Below are 12,265 nucleotides of genomic sequence, written 5' to 3'. Positions count from 1 at the left end.
GGCTTAAAACTCAACATTCAGAAAACGAAGATAATGGCATCCCATCCCATCACTTCATAGCAAACAGATGGGCAAACAATGGAAACAGTGACAGGTTTTATTTTCTTGGGCTCCAGAAGTCACTGCAGATGGTGACTGCACCCATGAAATTAAAGACACTTGCTCCTTGGAAGCTACGACCAACCTTGACAGCATATTCCAAAGCGGAGACATTACTTTGCAGACAAAGGTCCATCTAGTCAAAGCTATGGTTTTTCCAGTAGTCATGTATGGATGTGAGAGTTGGACCATAAAGAAGGCTGAGCACCAAAGAATTGATACTTTTGAACTGTGGTGTTGGAGAAGACTCTTGAGAGCCCCTTGGACAGCAAGGAGATCAAACCAGTCCATCCTAAAGGAAATCAGTCCTGAATACTCTTTAGAAGGAATGATGCTGAAGCTTATGCTCCAATACTTTGGCCACCTGATGCGAAGAACTGACCCTTTAGAAAAGATCCTGATTCTGGGATCTTTTCTGGAATTGATGCTTTCAAACTGTGGTGCTGGAGAAGACTCTTGAGAGTCCCTTAGACTGAAAGGAGATCAATCCAGTCAATCCCAAAGGAAATCAGTCCTGAATATTTACTGGAAGGACTGATGCTGAAGCTCCAATACTTTGGCCACCTGATGTGAAGAGTCTACTCATTGGAAAAAACCCTGATGCTGGAAAAGGTTGAAGGCAAAAAGAGAAGGAGAGGGCAGAAGATGAGATGGTCAGATAGCATCACTGACTCAATAGACACACATTTGAATAAACTTCGGGAGATAGTGAAGGACAGGGGAGCCTGGCATGCTGCAGTCCGTGGGCTCACAAACAGTTGGACACGACCTCAATAACACATAAAACACATACAATAACAACAATAACACATAAAAAATAGGCAGATTAATATCTGACCTCAGAATGAAGAAAAGCCTTCTAACTGTAAAAGCTGATAAATTAATCATAAAGTAAAAGATGAATAAATGTAGCTACCTATATTTAACTTTAGCTTCTGAAGAATAAACAAGAAAAAGGGGGAAATATTATTGACATGTATGATGAAGTGAATTCATATATTAAAAGTTTTAACAACTCAAGAAATTAGACAAATGAAGTTGAGTGGCTATTTCGCAAAAGGAGAAAGATAATAAGTAGGAAAAAATGTTTAATAAAACCAAAAAGCATACATATTGAAATAAGTGTATAATTTCAACCATTTCTTTTTTACATTAGGAAATTAAAATGTTTTATAAAAATTTACATTAATACATTCTTAACTGAAAAACAAATGATAAAAATTCATCTAGCATTTTACATTACCACTTGTATGAAAAACCAGAACTATTCTCAGAGTTGACCACTGTTATCTAATGATATATATAGTCTTTCTGACCTTGTATTTATGATCATACATTGAAATATTTTGTCTGATAATATGCAGCACAGATGATACTTTAATACTGCTGGTAAGAATATAAACTGATGCAGGCTTGCAGAAAAGCAATCTTGCAATACATATCAAAAACACCTTCTTATCCAGGAATTCAGCCTCTAGGACATGAGCCACTAAAGAAAATATCAGGGATGTACACAAAGATTTCTTTATAAGAATATTCTATATAACATTATTTATACCTGGAGAATTACTGGACACAAAATGTTAACATTATGAAATCTGTTAAACAGGACACCCGTTAAAAATCAGGTTTTAAAAAATACCTATTGACATGGAAAAAAAATGTTCAAGATCACTTTCTGTGGAAAAAGCAGGGCCTAAAACTATACACATATAACTGCTTGCCCACTCATTAGGATGGCTACTATGTAAAAAAAAAAAAAAAAACACCAAATGTTGAAAAGGATGTACAAAAACTGGAATACTGTGCACTACTGATAGGAATATAAAATGGTGCAAATACAATGGTAGGCCTTCAAAAAGTTATATAGAATTACCACATGACGTGACAATTCCACTTCTAGTTATATACCTAGAAGAACTGAAAGCGGAGTCTTCAAGAGGTATTTGCACATAGCAAATACCATAGCAGCATTAGTCAAAAGACGGAAGCAACTCCAGTGTCTGTGTCATTGACAGATGATGTATAGACAAAGTGTGATGTGTATACACAATGGACTATGTTTCACAGCCTTAAAAAGGAAGTAAATTCTGACAAACGTTGGACAATATGGATGAACCTTGAGGCCATTATGAAGCCCATCAAAAGAGAGAGACACAGTACGATTGCACTTAGAGGACCGGAAGTAGTCAGAATCATAAAGACAGAAGTGGTTGCCAAGGTCTGGAGGGAGGGGGAAATGGACAGATGCTGTTAAATGAATATTGACTTTCAATTTTGCAAGAGGAGAAGAGCTGGAGTTTAACTGTACAACCATGTGAGTGTCCATAACACTTCTGAGATGTACACTTGAAAATATTATGATGGTAAATATTATGTGTATCTTATTGCAGTTTCAAATTTTTTAATTAAAATATTTTTTAAAAAGCTTGCCTACAGTGAGGCATAGACTTGGATTACTGTTATATTGAATGGTTTGCCTTGGAAACAAACAGAGATCATTCTGTCGTTTTTGAGATTGCATCCAAGTACTACATTTCAGACTCTTTTGTTGACCATGATGGCCACTCCATTTCTTCTAAGGGATTCCCGCCCACAGTAGTAGATATAATGGTCATCTGAGTTAAATTCACCCATTCCAGTCCATTTTAGTTCTCTGATTCCTCGAATGTTGACGTTCACTCTTGGCATCTCCTGTTTGACCACTTCCAATTTGCCTTGATTCATGGACCTGACATTCAAGGTTCCTATGCAATACTGCTCTTTACAGCATTGGACCTTGCTTCTATCACCAGTCACATCCACAACTGGGTATTGTTTTTGCTTTGGCTCCATCCCTTCATTCTTTCTGGAGTTATTTCTCCACTGATCTCCAGTAGCATATTGGGCCCCTACTGACCTGGGGAGTTCCTCTTTCAGTATCCTATCATTTTGCCTTCTCATACTGTTCATGGGGTTCTCAAGGCAAGAATACTGAAGTGGTTTGCCATTCCCTTCTCCAGTGGACCACATTCTGTCAGACCTCTCCACCATGACCCGCCCATCTTGGGTGGCCCCACGGGCATGGCTTAGTTTCATTGAGTTAGACAAGGCTGTGGTCCTAGTGTGATTAGACTGACTAGTTTTCTGTGATTATGGTTTCAGTGTGCCTGCCCTCTGATGCCCTCTTGCAACACCTACCATCTTACTTGGGTTTCTCTTACCTTGGATGTGGGGTATCTGTTCACGGCTGCTCCAGCAAAGCACAGCTGCTGCTCTTTACCTTGGACGAGGGGTATCTCCACACCACTGCCCCTCCTGACCTTGAACGTGGAATAGCTCCTCTAGGCCCTCCTGCACCCGTGCAGCCACCGCTCCTTGGACGTGGGGTTGCTCGTCTCGGACTGGAATGCAAGAGTAGGAAGTCAAGAAACACCTGGAGTAATAGGCAAATTTGGCCTTGGAATACAGAATGAAGCAGGGTAAAGACTGAGTTTTGCCAAGAAAATGCACTGGTCATAGCAAACACCCTCTTCCAACAACACAAGAGAAGACTCTACACATGGACATCACCAGATGGTCAACACTGAAATCAGATTGATTATATTCTTTGCAGCCAAAGATGAAGAAGCTCTATACAGTCAACAAAAACAAGACCGGGAGCTGACTGTGGCTCAGTCATGAACTCCTTATTGCCAAATTCAGACTTAAATTGAAGAAAGTAGGGAAAACCACTAGTTTTTGGGCCCTATGACCTAAATTCAGCTATGACCTAAATCAAATCCCTTATGACTATACAGTGGAAGTGAGAAATAGATTTAAGGGACTAGATCTCATAGAGTGTCTGATGAACTATGGACAGAGGTTCGTGACACTGTACAGGAGACAGGGATCAAGACCATTCCCATGGAAAAGAAATGCAAAAAAGCAAAATGGCTGTCTGAGGAGGCCTTACAAATAGCTGTGAAAAGAAGAGAAGCGAAAAGCAAAGGAGAAAAGGAAAGATATAAACATCTGAATGCAGAGTTCCAAAGAATAGCAAGAAGAGATAAGAAAGTCTTCCTCAGCGACCAATGCTAAGAAGTAGAGGAAAACAACAGAATGGGAAAGATTAGAGACCTCTTCAAGGAAATTAGAGATACCAAGGGAACATTTCATGCAAAGATGGGCTCGATAAAGGACAGAAATGGTATGAACCTGACAGAAGCAGTAGATATTAAGAAGAGGTGGCAGGAATACACAGAAGAACTGTACAAAAAAGATCTTCATGACCAAGACAATCACGATGGTGTGATCACTCACCTAGAGCCAGACATCCTGGAATGTGAAGTCAAGTGGGCCTTAGAAAGCATCACTACGAACAAAGCTAGTGGAGGTGATGGAATTCCAGTTGAGCTCTTTCAAATCCTGAAAGATGATGCTGTGAAAGTGCTGCACTCAATATGCCAGCAAATTTGGAAAACTCAGCAGTGACCACAGGACTGGAAAGGTCAGTTTTCATTCCAATCCCAAAGAAAGGCAATGCCAAAGAATGCTCAAACTGCCACAGAATTGCACTCCTCTCACACGCTAGTGAAGTAATGCTCAAAATTCTCCAAGCCAGGCTTCAGCAATACGTGAACCATGAGCTTCCAGATGGTCAAGCTGGTTTTAGAAAAGGCAGAGGAACCAGAGATCAAATTGCCAACATCCACTGGATCATCGAAAAAGCAAGAGAGTTCCAGAAAAACATCTATTTCTGCCTTATTGACTATGCCAAAGCCTTTGACTGTGTGGCTCACAGTAAACTATGGAAAATTCTGAAAGAGATGGGAATACCAGACCACCTGACCTGCCTCCTGAGAAACCTGTATGCAGATCAGGAAGCAACAGTGAGAACTGGACATGGAACAACAGACTGGTTCCAAACAGGAAAAGGAGTACGTCAAGGCTGTATATTGTCACCCTGCTTATTTAACTTCTATGCAGAGTACATCATGAGAAACGCTGGGCTGGAAGAGGCACAAGCTGGAATCAAGATTGCCGGGAGAAATATCAATAACCTCAGATGTGCAGATGACACCACCCTTATGGCAGAAAGTGAAGAGGAACTCAAAAGCCTCTTGATTAAAGTGAAAGAGAAGAGTGAAAAAGTTGGCTTAAAGCTCAACATTCAGAAAACAAAGATCATGGCATCCGGTCCCATCACTTCATGGGAAATAGATGGGGAAACAGTGGAAACAGTGTCAGACTTTATTTTTTGGGGCTCCAGAATCACTGGAGATGGTGACTGCAGCCATGAAATTAAAAGACGCTTACTCCTTGGAAGAAAAGTTATGACCAACCTTGATAGCATATTGAAAAGCAGAGACATTACTTTGCCAACAAAGGTCCGTCTAGTCAAGGCAGTGGTTTTTCCAGTAGTCAGGTATGGATGTGAGAGTTGGATTATAAAGAAAGCTGAGCACTGAAGAATTGATGCATATGAACTGTGGTGTTGGGGAAGACTCTTGAGAGTCCCTTGGACTGCAAGGAGATCCAACCAGTCCATTCTGAAGGAGATCAGCCCTGGGTGTTCTTTGGAAAGAATGATGCTAAAGCTGAAACTCCAGTACTTTGGCCACCTCATGCGAAGAGTTAACTCATTGGAAAAGACTCTGATGCTGGGAGGGATTGGGGGCAGGAGGAGAAGGGGACGACAGAGGATGAGATGGCTGGATGGCATCACTGACTCGATGGACATGAGTTTGAGTGAACTCCAGGAGTTGGTGATGGACAGGGAGGCCTGGCGTGCTGCGATTCATGGGGTTGCAAAGAGTCGGACACGACTGAGTGACTGAACTGAACTGAACAGTGAGGCAAATCAGAGAGCTTCCATATGAGCTGATGTAATACCTTGTTATTAACTATGAAGACAGTAAAGGATCACAAGGAATATCTTTGAGATAAAAGGTATTAAATGAAGAAAGAACCCAAGAGAGAAGGAAAACAAATTTTTCCAAAAATAATAAATAACATTCTAGGATAAGACAAGACAGTATGCTCTAAAAAAAGAAAAGAAAAAATATATTAGATAAAGAAGGCATTTAGAAACTTAAAATATAATATCCAACATAAAAATGTCACTAATAAGTTTGGAAGATAAAGTTAAAAAAATCCACTCCCAGAAAGTTGGTTGAGATGGATAATAAAAGAGAAACTATGAAAATTAAAGCATTAGTCAAGCAAGTCCAACATCTGAATATGTGTTTCAGAAAGAGAGTAAGAAAACACCTGGAAGAAATGAACAAAAAAAACAAAAAACCTCTTACAAGCTGAAAGACACAGGTCTTCAAACTGAAAGTTCCCACCCCAGAATTCAGTGGGATGAGTTAACAAGGAGCTACACTGAGAAATTTTAGATCATAAGAGGTAGAGGAAACAAGAATCTTAAATGAAAATATGCAGAATGAAAACCAAAACGATATACAAAGTCTCGGGTAACATCAAAAGAACCAGGAATCAGACTGGCTTTGGCTTCCTGTGCAGCAAATAGTAGAAGCTAAAACACACTGAAGCAATGTCCTCAGGAGTCTCGGGGAAAATGACTTCAAACCCAGAATTCAATACCCAAATTATCAATAAAGTGAGAGAAAAAGCAAAGACATTTGTAGACACACATATGCTCCAAAAAAAAAAAAAGGTTGCCTGCCTTTTCTCAGAAGGTTAGAGAAGAATGTCTTCTCTTCAAAACACAGAAACTATGAAAGAGGAAGGTGCAGGTTTCAGGAAACATGGTCCAACACAGGAGAAAAAAAAGAGGCATGAACTTCCTTAGATGGCAAGAAGTGAGAATCTCAGGGAGGCAGCTTTGCAGCAGCCAGCAGACCACAAGTCTGAAGTGGAGAAGAGGGGAAGAGCTCCAGGTGAAGGGTCCATAGGGGGAAGTGGTGCTGAGAGATTATCTGACTGTTTTGGATGTGTGAGAAATTGTATGGAGAAGAATTAATGAGTCCTTACCAATTAAAAAAAAAAAAGAGTGATAAGGGCCAACTGAAAAATGTTGAGGAGGCACTAGAGTGGATCTGGCAACTGTCATGGTCAAGGTTGAAGCAGGCAAGCATCATCAATGGATGCTAAATCTCAGGGAAGATTTTGAGGAGGAGCAGAATATTTGCATGATCCTAAACTGTCTCCCCACAGACATAAACTGCAAAGGAAGATTGGAAAACAAGCAAAAACAAACAAACAGTAATGGCACAGCGGAGAAACTGGGCAAACACAGGCCCTGACTAGGTGATCAGATTAGCGTCATCAGTGAGGAGAGCAGGGCACTGTCTCCAGGTGTGACACCCCAAGGAGGACACAGCTTCACCTACTCGGCATCCAATGGTGAATGCTAGCCTCAGTCGGACCACAAAGAAACCCCGGACAAATGCAGAAGAAGAACACTCAGTTAAGGGGAAAGCTGCGTGTTAGGGGGCAGGGGTGGAGATACTGCTTTCTTCAAACGGCAGTGTCACAAAAGATAAATATGTAAATATCCTGGCTTCCCTGCTGGCACAGTGGTAAAGAATCCGCCTGCCAATGCAGGAGATGCAGGTTCGATCCCTGGATGGGGAAGATCCTCTGGCAGGGGAAATGGCAACCCATTCCAATATTCTTGCCTGGGAAATCCCATAGACAGAGGAGCCTGGCGGGCTACAATCCATGGGGTCGCAGACTCAGACACGACCGAGGGACTAACAACAACATGAAAATGTCCCAGGATCAGGAAGGCTAAAGAGATCTGACAATGAAATGACCCTTGACTGGATCCTGTGCTGGAGGGAAAACTGCCATAAAGAATGTTTTTCACTTAATTGATTACATTGGGATATGGATGATAGATTCAATTTTTAAATCAACATAAGCTTATGAATCTGTTAGGCTGACAACCGTGGTCACATTAAAGGAGAAAAATCCTTTTCCTTAGGAAATACACACTGAAGTGTTTAGGGGTAAGAGAGCTTTGATAGAGGAAACTCACCCTTTAATTACAGATAGATGAATATATGATGGATGGCTAGCTGGAGAGAATACAGATAATGCAGATGAGGTGAGGGTACACAGGTATTCCTTGTGCTGTTCTATTTTTGCAACTTTGTGTTCTTTGAAACTATTTCAAGTAAAAGTTTTAAAATACTGTAAATACAATATGATACTAGTTTTGTGTCATATGTATTATGTATTACTTATCTTTTTAAGAGGAAAAAGAAACATCAAACTTTTCTGGGGGATGGGACTATATCAGTTCAGTTCAGTTCACTCAGTCATGTCCTACTCTTTGTGACCCCATAGACTGCAGCATGCCAGGCTTTCCTGTCCATCACCAACTCCTGGAGCTCACTCAAACTCATATCCTTCAAGTCGGTGATGCCATGCAACCATCTCATCCTCTGTTGTCCCATTCTCTTCCTGCCTTCAATCTTTCCCAGCATTGGGGTCTTTTCCAATGAGTCGGTTCCTCGCATCAGGTGGCCAAAGTACTGGAGTTTCAGCTTCAGCATCAGTCCCTCCAATGAACACCCAGGACTGATCTCCTTTAGGATGGACTGGTTTGATCTCCTTGCAGTCCAAGGGACTCTCGAGGGTCTTCTCCAACATCATAGTTCAAAAGCATTAATTCTTTGGTGCTCGGTTTTCTTTATGGTCCAACTCTCACATCCATACATGACTACTGGAAAAACCATAGCATTGACTAGACATACCTTTGTTGGTAATGTCTCTGTTTTTAATATGCTGTCTAGGTTGGTCATAGCTTTTCTTCCAAGGAGCAAGCGTCTTTTAATTTCATGGGACTATATAGGTGACATTATTTTTTTTTAAATTTACACATTTTTGTATCCTCCCATAATAAGCAGGTATTATTTTTATAATAATAAAAAATATAGTTTTATGGCAGTGGAGGCATTCACGCTTTCAGTGTCACCTCCACACCTGGAGCCTGATGCTTCTGCAAGTCTTCTCACAATGACTGAGTCAGCAATATTAAAGCACCTGATGTTTATCGAGCAACTTCCTTCTAAGATGCTCCAGGATTTTATAATTACACTTTATCCTGAGCCTGATTCTTCATGGTAGAGACAGGCCACATTGAATCATACCTCAAAACAAGAACATTATTTTATCAACTTGGAGCACACTCTGGCAAGTTGTGCAAATTCTCTGCTTCCCAATACTGCTGCTGGTTTTTGTGAACCTGCCTGCAAGCACACATTTAAACCAGCCATAATGAAAACTGATTTTCCTTACCTGGGTTGTCAATCTGGCATAAATGATGGAATCTTCACACTTTTCGAGCCAGAAAGGAGGGAGTTGGAGAAGGGTGGGTAGCAATCTAAAATACTTTCAGAGCTTGCTGGTCCTTCATGTCTTTACTCCCTTGGTATCCTGGGGTGAGAGAGCTGGCAGGTCTCCTGAGACCCTTGACTCCTTCCCCAAACCCTGGAGCCTTCCCCCATTGCTTGACCCTCATGAAGCTCTGGCAGAAGTGAACTTAGTCCTTGGAATAAGACAAGGGAAATTTTAACCAATGACTGGCTAACTGCTGTGTGCTGCAAAGCAGGGGCTGACACACTAGAAGATACAATATACAGGTGTGAGTCTCAGCCCAGGTGGTGACATAATAAGCCCTGGTTTCCTATGCATTCTACTGCCTATTTCTTAACAAGGAAGTAAGAGGCTTTGAGAACACGAGAGCAGCTGTCAAGGGGAAATCTCCATATTGTGTTCTTTCAATAATTATCATTTCATACCCAAACAGGTGTTCTGAGATGGAGCCAGCTGGTATCAGAACTGTTTCAATGCAAAACATCTTTTCCCAACTAAGCTACTTCCTGGGAACGGGGAGCTTTGCTGGGTCTGAGGCAGAGGCAGGCAAGGAAGTGTGGAGAAGCACTGGCTTTCTCCTGTTGCTGCAGGGTCAGTCGGGGTTTAGAGTGAAATTGCATCTTTTATAAGTGATAAATCTTATGGTGGAATCCTTGCAAGGCTGTGACGTGGTGGAGGGAAATGTGGGTCAGCACACAAGCTGCTGAGAATGAGAGAAAGAAGGCCGGTGCTGCCATAACCCTGATTTTTAAAATTTATTTTTGGTTACGCTGGGTCTTCGTTGCTGCGCCGGGCTTTCTCCAGTTAGAGCAGGGGCCACTCTCTAGCTGTGGTGCACGGGCTTCTTGTTGTGGCGGCTTCTCTTGTTGTGGAGCACGGGCTCCAGGGCACATGAGCTTCAGCAGTTATGGTGCTCAGGCTTAGTTGCTCAGCGGCATGTGGGATCTTCCCAAATCAGGGATGGAACCTGTGTCCCCCAGCATTGGCAGGCGGATTCTTAACCACTGAGCCAGTGGGAAGCCCCAATCTTGATTTTTTATTTCCAGAGTCTTCTTTTTCAATCAGTCTTGTTGAGTTTAAAATGTCTGGTTCTATAAAAACTTCCTGTATTTTCAGAGGCTTTCCTCAACTTCAGTAGCATCAACTCTGAATTTCTGAGACTCTATTTTAGAGAAACCTTGACTGTCCTTTCCCAATCTCCATGACCTTAATGCTTATGGCACCCCCTCAGAAGCTAGATGAGAGGCAGCAACTGTTGAAATCAGTGATGACTAAATATTTAAAAATAAAACAACAACAGTACTTTCATGGTGCTGACTTTGCACCAGGCCCCGTTCTAGGCCATTTACAGATAAGTGTTAATCCTTACAACTTTACAACCTTAATAATAACCTCACGAGGTAACTAGTGAGATGCCACATTCACTGAATATCAGATGCTGTCGAGTTCAAGACTTATCATTAGGTTATTAACCCTGAAGAAAAGAAAAAATCTAATCAACAGTAAACAGCATTCACTACTCTGAAATGTACACCCCACTGCTGTTCCCTTATCTTTCTGCATACACAAAAAATGTTAATTTTCAATACCGATCTATGCCACAGTCTTTTCAAAGACATTTTTTAAAAAGACAGTCAAGCTCAGTACACATGGAGTCCTACAACTGCACACAGCTCATTCCAAGTATGCCCAACATGGGCAGACAACTATGCCACTGCTGCCATCTGGCTGCCAATGACTGTGATAAGCATCCTGATTTAGAAATGCTGAAATAACTGCCTCTGAGCATCAAAGAAAGCATTCCCACGTTGTAGACACAGAGACTGGCACAGCCAGATTTACTGATTTGCCCCAAAACTTCCCAGATTGTAAGTGGCTTACCCAGACTTTGAACTGGGGTGGTCCAGCCTCAGAGCTGAGAAACATTCAACTCTCTGCATCTTCAGTGATCTCCCCGTTTCTGCTGGTGGAGACCTCATTCACAGGTCAGTAAATCTATCCTTGGGCAAGTGGAACTGGAAAACAGAGCTTCTCTATCAGAGTCCTGCACTTCCTGATCCGTCCTTTGGGACCACACAGAACAAGCTGAATGTCTCTTTCACATGACAGTGGTTTCGTTTTCCCAAATAAAAAATGAACCGATTGTACTGCATTCATTCAACAGATATTTATTGATCACTTAGTAGGTACAAAATACAGTGCAAGGAACTATTCATTTTATTGCTCTTCACTTATCTGCAGTTTGCAGATACTGCAGTTTTGTTTTTATAATTGAAGAACTGTGGCAACCTTGCATCGAGCAAGTCTATTAATACCATTTGTCCAACAGCATTTGCTGTTACATTTCGTGTCTCTGTGTCACTTTGGTAACTCTCACAATACTTCAAGAATGTTCACTGTCAATGTATCTGTGATGGTGATCTGTGCGCAGTGGTCTTTGACGTTACTGTTGTAGTTGTTTTGGGACAGCATGGACTGCACCCGTGTAGACAGTGAACTTAACGCATAAACGTTATACATGTTCTGACTGCTCCACTGACCCACCTTCCACACCTCACTCCCTCTCCCTGAGCCTCCTTAGGGATCCCCGAGACACAATTAAGAACCCTACAATGGCCTCTAACTGTTCAAGGGAGAGGAAGAGTCACACTCTTTTTTAAACCAAAAGCTAGAAATGAACTAAGCGTAGTGAGGAAGGCACGTTGAAAGCCGAGATAGAAAAGCTCTTCTTGCACCAAAGAGATAGCAAGGTTGTGAGTGCAAAGGGAAAGTTCTTGAAGGAAATTAAAAGTGCTACTCCAGTGAACACAAGAATGATAAGAAAGTAAAACAACCTTATTGTTGATATGGAGAAAGT

This window comes from Bubalus kerabau, chromosome 1 (assembly GCF_029407905.1).
Source record: "Bubalus kerabau isolate K-KA32 ecotype Philippines breed swamp buffalo chromosome 1, PCC_UOA_SB_1v2, whole genome shotgun sequence".
In the NCBI taxonomy this organism is placed as follows: domain Eukaryota; kingdom Metazoa; phylum Chordata; class Mammalia; order Artiodactyla; family Bovidae; genus Bubalus; species Bubalus kerabau.
This window is presented reverse-complemented; position numbering follows the sequence as displayed.